The sequence below is a fragment of the Pseudopodoces humilis genome, chromosome 3 (genome assembly GCF_049639895.1).
Source record: "Pseudopodoces humilis isolate 2021_Gansu_Grassland_sample_001 chromosome 3, ASM4963989v1, whole genome shotgun sequence".
Lineage (NCBI taxonomy): Eukaryota > Metazoa > Chordata > Aves > Passeriformes > Paridae > Pseudopodoces > Pseudopodoces humilis.
In genome coordinates this window covers 94720690-94729524 of record NC_142202.1, presented here as the reverse complement: position 1 = coordinate 94729524, position 8835 = coordinate 94720690, and positions in this window count along the sequence as shown.

Sequence of the window (8835 nt, the reverse complement as noted above, 5' to 3'; positions counted from 1 at the left end):
ATAGACAAAAGTCAAGCCTCTCTTTCGCCTCTTCTATAGGCAACTCATCTTAGCATACACCAGAAACATCTGAGCAGACTTTAGTTAGTTTGAGCTCATCATTACACACTCTCCTATGGAATCATGACCTGATTTTCCTCTAAAAACTTCTGTTTCTACAGTATAGATGTGCATTGTCAATGACTTTCAGTCTCTTGTTGAAAGCACAGTATCAAATATAAGATCTTAGAGGAAACAAACATTTTACTTTCTATTCTAGAATTATGAAATTTATAACTCTAAAGCCAAACAATTTCTGTACAAATACCTTTTATTTTCAGTGTTTTCTTTTTCACTGTCTTATCTTTTTTTTTCTTTTTTTTTCTTTTTGTGAGAAGGGGGTTAATTTACAAAATCTTTTTTCCTTTCTCAGAATTCCTGCCATTCCCCATTCAGATTGATTCAACAGCTATTCAAATCAGTTGGAAAATTAGGCTCTTCTTTGGTGGGTTTCAGGCCAAAAATAAAAGTAGTTTAATTTTAATTTTTTAAGTTTAAAAATCATAGTATTTACACTATGATACTAAGTTATAGTGTTAGTTTTGAATACAAAGAAGATTAATTTCACCTGAAAATCTGTGTCTAAAAAGTTAGATGCTTGAGTCCAACTCAGTTACTCTCTTTATATATAATGGTATATAAGAAGTATCTTCACCAAATGACTCAAAGCATCATAAAATAGGTGTCTAAGATGAGTTAATTACCTGAGTCACCCTCTCTAAGTAGATTTTTCTCTTCACTGGCTATGGAAAGGATTATTATCCTAGATTTAGAAGAACGGCTTTTAGGTTGTTCAGGAATGATTCAGTTGCCTATACAGAGATGCTGAAGATTATCTGAGCTATCCTCATGGAGCCAACAGAGACAACATACAAGTGGAGGCCCACACCCATCTGCAGCACTCTGAGCACTCAAAGGTGAGTCTCCTGAGGTTTTGGGAGGGTAATTTGACCAGATCCATGAAGGCCATAAGCACAGTGGATGTATTCAGATGCAGGTTTGTGTGCCAAACCAGCCACTGAGCATAGATTTGCGTAGGTGTGCAAGTTAAAGCAACTTAATAGGAGATAAAAGCAAGGGCAGGTTTCCTCAAGATTAGTGCTCCACAAACACAGCTGTCCTCTGCCTGAGTGGTGGTATTACACAGTGCTGTGCTCTGCAGATTTACTGGTCACTAAGACTATGCACTACATATTAGTTAAACTTGAGGCATATAGAATCAAGCATTAGAACCTCAAAAGCTCTGCCTTATCTAGCTGATTTCTTGAGAAACCTACATTTATTTTAATCCACTTTTCTTGAATTAAATCACTGGAACAGTGAAGCAAGGATGAAAAAAGTTCTCTCATAATTCAAATAAATTGTCTGACCACTGGAATAATGATTCATTTTTTTTCCTTTTCCTCCTTCCCTTATGCTCAAAAACTAGCAATTAAATAATTTGAAGTAGAAGAGTTTTGCATTTCCTTCTGGTAACAAGAAGAATGCGATTAAATGGACAGGTTTTGGTCTCTTCCTACTCAGTAGGTCTCTTCCTACTCCTAACTCAGGGCTATTTCTGGTTTAGGCACTTAAATCAGGGACCAGATGAATAAAAATCAGCTCTAACTTAATATTATTGCTTGAAAGGATGCTAAGGCACATGGAGGACAGGAGGTGATTTGAGATAGCCAGCATGGCTTCACCAAGGCAAATTCTGCCTGACCAACCCTGTGGCCTTCCTTCAGTGGATTGACTACATAATTGGACAAAGCAAGAGCTACAGATATCATTTATCTGAACTTATGTAATGACTTTAAGTCCACAAAATATCCTTCTCTCTAAATTAGAGAGATAGATTTGATGGATGGACTATTAGATCAATAAGAAAGTGATTGGACAACCACATCGAGTGGGTAGTAGTCAAAGGCTCAGAATACAGACACACATCAGTGAAAAGTGGTGTCCCTCAGGGGTCCATATGGGAACCAGGATTATTTAATATCTTCATTAATGACACAGACAAAGTGATCAGGTGCACACTCAGCAAATTTGCAGATGACTCCAAGCTGAGTGGTGCAGAGACACTCCTGAAGGACAGGATGCCATCCAGAGGGACCTGGACAAGCTTGAGGAGTGGCCCATGGGAATCTCATGAGGTTTCACAAGACCAAGGGCAAGGTGCTGCACCTGGGTCAGGGCAAACCCCGGTACCAGCACAGGCTGGGGATGAACAGAGCCAGAGCAGCCCTGCTGAGAAGGACTTGGGGGTGCAGGGGGGTGAGAGGCTGGACATGACCCAGCCAAGTGCCCTTGCAGCCTGGAGAGCCAAATGTGCCCTGGGCTGCACCCAAAGCAGCGTGGGCAGCAGGTGAGGGAGGGGATTCTGCCCCTCTGCTCTGCCCTGGTGAGACCCCACCTGCAGTGCTGCATCCAGCCCTGGGGTCCCAGCACAGGAAGGACATGTTGGAGTGAATCCAGAGGAGGCCACCAAGGTGATCAGAGAGATGTAACACTTCTGCTTTTAGGAAAGGCTGAGAGAATTGGGATTGTTCAGCCTGAAAAAGAGAAGGCTTTGAGGTGACCCAGTTGCAGCCTTCCAGTACCTGATGGGAGCCTGCAAGAAAAATGAAGTGGGACTTTTTACAAGGGTGTGTTGTGGCAGGATAATGGGGAATGGTTTAAAAATAAGAGAGAGAAGGTTTAGTTTAGATATTAGGAAAATACTCTTTACTTTGAGGGTGGTGAGACACTGGAACAGGTTGCCCAGAGAAGCTGTGGATGGCCCATCCCTGGAGATGTTCAAGGCCAGGTTGGATGGAGCTCTGAATAATCTGATCTACTGGAAGGTGTCCCTGGTCAAGGCAGAGGGATTGGGATTGGAACTGGATAATCTTTCCAAGATTATCCAGTCCCTTCCAACTGAGGACATGGTTTGATGGATCAGAGTGAATCTATTGCACTGAGGTGCCCAACTCAATGTGCATTACTAGGCCATCTCAAATGTGTTTAAAGTGCATTAGATTAAACTTCCTTCTCTGAAAATTAAAATAATACATTTGTCTTACATCTCTGATGAATTAAGACTGTGTAGGTGGCAACATAAAACATATGGTTGACAATAGAGGTCTCTGCAGAGAGTCTCTCTACCTGCTACCTAGCCTTGAAGAAATTCAGTCCAGAATTAAGACATCCAAATGCAGGTGTTTACACATAAATGTCTATATATATGCTGTTACTTAAACTTTCCTTCAATTCAATACACTACTAGTCAACAGAATCAGTCAAAATTAGAAGTTACTCAGCTCACCATAAAATAGGTATCTGGTGGTATATTATGGAGTTGAATTTTGAATGCTCTCACTAAAGATCAGCAGTTGAACTACCACCATGAGGTGATTATTTCTCTGTTATGACTGCAGAGAGATCCTAGACCAGTATATTAGCTCAGAAGCCTAATTCTTACATGGCTGGAATTAGACAAGATGAATCTCACTAGTTTTATTGCAAGTTTTTTCCTTTGCCTCACTCTTGTATTCACCCTTTGGCCATTATTTCTGCAAATTTCTCTGCTACATTGTGAGTAACATTGTTAGCAGTGGTTGAAAAAAAATGGGGACATATCCTGATTGTTTTAATTTATTTTCTCAAGTTCCTGCAGACCATTTTCAAAAGGCAAGAGGTAAGCAGGTCTTGGCTTCTCAACGGAAAAATAATCTGATAAAGTGCTGTTTCCCTAACACGTATTTTTGGTTGCTCAGGACAGTCAGACTAAGGGAAAAAAAAGTCTTTGAAAGCAAAATGACTTGCAATGATGAATCACAGCTGAGAAAGGGGATATACCAAATCAGCTTCTTGGCTGTATTGATTTCAGTGTACAGACAGCTCAATCTCTGATGTAATGGGAAGCACTGTCCGTGGCATTTCCCTAAGGACTAAGAGGCTTTATGCTATTACATGAATGTCTCCTAAATGAGGATGAGGATTAATTTTCAGAACTCTGAAACAAAAACTATAAGTAAGTTTTGTTCTCTCACACTCAGTTGGATCTGAGTTACATAGTAACTCCTACTACGTTATTCTCCAAATTGCAGTAAATTGGCCCTGACTTTTTGAGAGTTGGCTTTAACTCATGCAACCCACAGATAAACTATTTTATTTTGTATTGTTTTTCTAATTTAAAATAGAAAATTATACAAATTAAAGTCCCCCCAAAGTGTTCTGTTGAAATATGCACCTAGACATTCTGAGTTGGGAAAAATATGAACTCTTGATCCTTTTCTCAAAATAGAGATCTGAAGTCAACAAATTTTGTTTTCAAGAGATACAGGATTTAGGTTTGTGTCTTTACTGTTGGAAAGCCATTGATTAAATTAGATACAATGCAATTTGGGATCTAGTCAAACCAAGCACAATGCTTTTCCACAAAGAAATCCTGAGTCCACTGTTTCCTTAATATGTTAGTGTTCAAATATATACGTACCACGTATAGCACCTTAATGCTGAAATTCACAATATCCATTTCCTGTCTTTGTCTTTCTTATTTGTATATAGTTCAGGGAATGGAATATAATAATATAATCTGTTGAGAGCACTGAATCTCCAAATAAAATGTTTCAAGCAGCATGATTCTTATTGGCTCAGCACTACTGAACTCTGACTTGGATACCCATACAAATTCAGGCTGTTAAATTATACGTTCATGTTTGATATTGTTAATGGAAATATATTTTTATGTATGTACAAATATAAATCAATGGAAAACAGAACAAAAGCCATATGCTACTTAGATTAAACCTTTATCTGAGTTAAAATCATGTTATCCTGAAACTTGGTCATTTATTTTTCTTTTGACTGAAATATGGAGATTTTTCTCTTTGTTGGATGTTTTGGTAGATATCTTAGAGAGAGGTTAGAGAGACTGACAAGGGAGACTCACACAGCATAAATTAAAAACAAAAAGCAGTTTTCATTTTAACAAACACAGATATTTTTAAAAGGAGATACCAACAGAGCTATGTTACTCTGAGTCTTTCATTAATAGCATGTGAATTGTCTTTCAGTATTAAGGCAAACACAGCTGAAATTCATTCAATATGCAACAACAGCCTGATGCTTCTATCACTCCATAGGAACCATGATACAGTTTCAGAATTGCATACAGCTTCATATAAATATGTTACTGAATCATTATTTTAAGACAGAAGTTTAATCTTCATAGCTATCTTCGTGATTAAACAGGCTGGCAAATCAAAATGAATGCTCTTTGAAGAACAGCTGAAGAATACTCTAGGAAATCCCAGGTGAGTTTCTGATCATGCATGAGATACTGCATGACTGACAGGCTTGTTTTTCCTTCATGTATGATGCATATAAAAGATCATGTTGGGTGACTTCAAACAGTAGGTAAAAGTCATTCAGAAGTTCTAGGAGGCAGATCTGTAGGAATTTCTGTATTTATGGCACTATAATAAGACCACAATTAGCCATGCTTGGCATGGACATGGAATTTATATTCTGATTAAAAGTCTATCATATAAAAAAATATACAGTTAAGAAAATATATCTTAGTAAAGTTATGGATTGGTCAACCTTAAATTGTGCCCCCATCTGTCATTTTTCATAAATCTCACACAGAATGGAGAGATAGTGACATTCCTGCCTGACTAGTGTTTAAAAATTATCTACCAAAATTCATTTTGAAATCTGGCATGGAAGACCAGATATTTACAGCAGCATGAGATCTTTTCTCCCCACATTCAGTGTTTTATGCACTTGTACTCAAAGACAGTCAAAAGTGCTTGCAAGGAAGTTGCCTTTTACACAAATTTTCTTAGAAAATTTAAGATGGCTACAAAAAAGGAAGGGATTCTACAGTGATTTTACATTAGTTTCACCTTCATATGAATGCCACAGGAATCCAGTATTACTAGTTAGATTGATTAGCCACTTATTCAGACTGAGTAAGAGAACTTTGGGAGAAAAGACCTTGTTAAGTATCTTTATCCTGATACAATTAATAACACTACTAAATTGGTCTTGCTTCTTCACTTGGGTTCTTCAACATTTGAACTATCTTCTTTGTAACTCAGATCCCTAAAACCTTGATTTCCAGTCCTTGCAGTAAAAAGCAGCTAATAATTATAATACTTTCTCAAATATACTCTTAAACATTCAACTTTTCCATCTCAGAAAACCTCCAGTTTCCAAAGGAAGAAACCAGTGTTTTAAATTTTCCAAGAAATAACTTCCACGTGGGCTGTGCTGAACTTTGAAATGTCTGCCTTTTATTTAATGATATTAATGATGAACTTGGAATATTTCAGCTTCCAAAACTGGCTTGACCTGAGCATGGGACTTTGCAAGAGAATGAGCTAAGATTGTGTTAGAGAAAGAAGGAAACAAAAGTGTGGAAAGATGGTTAGAGGTTAATTAGAGAACACTGAAAAGTTATGTTTACATCCTAAGAATTTATAAAGCTACAGGAATTTTAGGGTAAAATACAGTTGCCTTTCCCTGTCTGTAATGCAGTTGGCATGCTCGAAACCTATTCCACAGTGGTTCCCATTCACACACACCTGTTAAGGGGATGGAACAGAGGCTGGAGCAGAGTGGAGACACTGTGGCCAGGCTCTGTTGAAATCCTTGAAGGGAAAGGAACCTGATGGTACTTTACAGCTGATAAACCACACAACACCTGTTGGCCAGGGCAGAGAGGGGAGATGTCCTGCTGCTGAGCCAACAGTTGTGGCGAAATCTCTCTCTTCAGATGAACTTGGTTCATAATGGGAGCATGGCAGACATAATGGGACACTGGCAGACTGGTTGGGCACAAGGGTCTCAGTTTTCCTGGAGTGATGACAGACAAACACTAAGGGTCGAGGATATTTCCCCTTTTTACATGAAAAACAAACATGACCAGAGATTTCTTTTTTGGAACTCCAGATTTAGATATGATGTTTTCTGTTGCCTTTTTCCCAACCTGGAAATGAAACTCGAGATTATTTTAGTAAGGAGATACTGTAAAGGAGGATCTTTAATGAAGACCCTCAGGGACAGTTATGGAAAGATGCCCACAAAAGCCCGCCCCCCCAGGGTTGAGTACATTTTTATAGGTTTTAGAAAATTAGAACAATTGATAAAAATCACCAATCAGGAGGACAAGTGATGATGCAATTCCCCCCCAAGTAAAGCCCCTTCTCTGGAGTTCCCCCCTCGGCACTAGTTGTACTTTGTCCATGAAAATGTATCTCAAAGAGTTGTTCTTGGCCTTGGCTCCCAGGAAGAACCAAGGTTGCACTGGAGCCTTGTACCCACTGGGGCTTGGAGCTCTGGAATTTGTTTTGTATTTCTGCCTAGAGAAAGCCCATGGAAAAGTAACTACTAATAAGATAGGTGACAGAGTTAATGTGTGAGGAATACAGAGAACACATAACAGAAAAAAGACAAAACCCAAATGGCATCTTTTGGGCTGGTAGAAGCTAAAGGAACTAATGAGTTATAGCACACAGAATATCAGATAAGATGAGAACACAGCAGTAGGAGTGGCCAAAGGGGAGTGGTACAGGTATGGAAAGAGACCAAGACCTGGAAGAGAGGCTGGATGGGCGAGGCCAAGGCAGGCAGATCCAGGTCAGCAGAGAATACAGAAGAGTAGCTAAATGTTTTGTTCAGGGCACAATTTTTTTGTGCACAGATTTGAGAGCTGACTGAACAGGATAGGGTGTGACCATCCCAGCATCAAATCCCATGACTTCTCTAGATGTCTTGGACTCGCTAGAAAGGCTCAAAGTTCCTGCTTGTCCCAGGTGTCTTTCAAAAGGTATGTGAGCACCTCTGTGACTGTCAATTGTTACCTGTTTGTGCATCCCCAGATTGCCTGCTGTCATGACAGCTACAAGGACCAACACTACATATGGCTGAGTACTCCAAGGTCCATACATCCAGGCATTATATTCACAGACACCTTCTCATTGCTGATAACAAGTCGCCTTATTGGGGTGCACACCTAATAGTCTGACCCTCAGACTGTTATGTCACTTTCTGTTTATATATGGACATCAGGACTGTCATTCTTAAAATAAGTATTATCCATTAATAAGGAGTCAACAAAGGCCTTGCTTTCGATATATCTTGCTGACTGAATATCATACAACACATCAGAAGCATTCTCTGGAATCTGGTAACAATTTGAGTAGGGAAATATCTGTTCTAAATTTTGACGCTGCACTAATTTAGATTGTGCAGAAATACCCAGAACATAACCAATGTGTGGCCAGGTCTAGGATGATTTTCATTTGCTACTAATGAAAAATTTTTTAAAAAGACCATAAAGTAAGATTCTCATTAGCTAAAATTAGGGACTGCCTTCTTAAGAACAAAGCGAAAAAATCATAAGAAATGGTTAGATTATTGAAGTTCTGCTTGAAAGTGGTATGTTCAAAGTTTTTCCCACAAGTCATCTGAGATAAATGAAATTACATCTATTGTTTAATCAGACAAACATTCTTAATAAAACCAGATGCACTAACAAAAGATACTGTATACACCTATAACATATCTGCATCAATTTCTCCATATGAAAATAGAAACATATGGGCAGCATTACATAATTAATTCTGTAGTCACTTCTCAATTTTCAGTAGTAATCTACAAAGATCTGTGAACAGTATTTGACCGCCTTATGTATTAATGTGTACAATAACATTCTGCATTTCAGACAACCTTTTCTCCAAACGTCATAAACCTAGAGTCCTTATGCATATCATCAGTTTGCTAGAGGAAAGGATGGAGAACCTTCCTTTCCAGAGATTCATC